Source organism: Egretta garzetta, unplaced genomic scaffold, assembly GCF_000687185.1.
Source record: "Egretta garzetta isolate BGI_Z169 unplaced genomic scaffold, ASM68718v1 scaffold469, whole genome shotgun sequence".
Taxonomy (NCBI): domain Eukaryota; kingdom Metazoa; phylum Chordata; class Aves; order Pelecaniformes; family Ardeidae; genus Egretta; species Egretta garzetta.
Genome location: NW_009260806.1, coordinates 260,694 through 262,250, shown reverse-complemented (window position 1 = coordinate 262,250; position 1,557 = coordinate 260,694). Strand labels below are relative to the sequence as shown.

The 1,557-nt window shown below is 44.8% G+C and overlaps 1 protein-coding gene across 3 annotated transcripts in view; it reads right to left on the bottom strand.

Moving 5' to 3' along the window:
* ARHGEF9 (Cdc42 guanine nucleotide exchange factor 9) overlaps positions 1–1,557 on the bottom strand; it is a 69,633-nt gene that overhangs the window by 13,694 nt on the left and 54,382 nt on the right. The gene's annotated exons all lie outside the window — the stretch shown is intronic.

Sequence of the window (1,557 nt, the reverse complement as noted above, 5' to 3'; positions counted from 1 at the left end):
GGCCCCCCCCGCCAAGCCACGGCGGGTGCGCGGGGGGTGGAGGTGGTACTAAACCGAAGTGGTTTGAGATCTGCTGCGTCAACTGCTCAATGACAGATGTGAAACTGTGGATGCCGACAAACTGTAGCAAAACCCAGGTCATTTTGTGTTTTCCTCCTTACCCTCTTCATACTTATTTTGACTTTGCCCATCAAATTTTGTACTGCCTTTACTAGAACCATTCCTGGTTTATACTGGTGTAAGAGGAGCGCTGGCCCCACACCTCTGTCTGTATAGAAACAGATAACAAAAAATGATCGTCAGGAACCAGAATGTTAATTACAGAGCCATGACCACGTCAGGCGATTCAAGTTACAAGGCATACATATTTAAAAAGCCAAATTTAGCAACACACAATCAAGATTTGCTTCCTCTCTCCTCTCTCAAAAGCCAATATTTAGGTGTATTAAATTAACTTAAATACTTTTTGATTTTTGAGAGTGCCCTGAAGATAAATGCTCTGTCAAAGGATTCATTTAAGAGGAAAAATAAAATCAATGTACAGCATTTATTTACTCAAATAAGATTTAGTAGTGAGGGTTTTTTTATAGAAAAGCAGTAGGTATTATGTTAAACAAACCATTAATCTTGGAAAAGAAATTGTACTTTGTAATTTTTTTTAGTAAACTTGCTCATGGACCTGCCAGACCGTATTAACTATCACGAGACAGGGCACTGCCCAGAAGCTCGGAGTCTTTAAAACCCGGCTCCTTCCTCTGCAACGCTCTACGGGGGGAAAAAAAAATCCCATTAACTAATGTCTTGTACAAATGTCTTCCTCTAGTACGTAGGCTTTGAGTAGTGATGCTGGCCCAAACGTAAGAAAAGGATATTTCAGGCTGAATATGCAATAGAAAAATCTTTCCTGTTTTGTCCTAACTTGGAAAATTGCTCTTTTCCTCTCCTTCTGTGCCCAGTGAAGTGCTGAGGAAAGGTTGGAAGCATCACACGGAACTTTCACAATTAAATCAATACTGTGCACTGGGTTTAAGGCTGAGTCTCGGACTAGTTCTTAGAAATAGCATTTATCTTCACAGCAGTCTGAAAAAAAATGATACCAAATCTCACAGGAAAAAAAAGACATGAGCCCTAAATCAGCTGTAGCAGCAACACTGCTCCTTCCCAGCCGGGGAGAACCCACTCACTGCAGGTGGAAACTTCCAAACCGCACCGCTGGACGGACCGTCCTTCTGAGTGAGGTGGCCGAAGTGGGACCAAACGCACTTGTCTGTGCAATATTCATGACTGTGTAGAGATCTGTTCACAAGCGGTGTTACGAGTGGTGTCCCTCAGGGGTCCGTACTGGGACCGGTGCCGTTTAACGTTAGACAGCAAGATCGAGTGCACCCTCGGCAAGTTTGCAGATGACACCAAGCTGAGTGGTGCGGTTGACACACCAGAAGGACGGGATGTCATCCAGAGAGACCTGGACAGGCTGGAGAGGTGGGCCTGTGTGAACCTCATGAGGTTCAACAAGGCCAAGTGCAAGGTCCTGCACCTGGGTCGGGGTAACCCCCC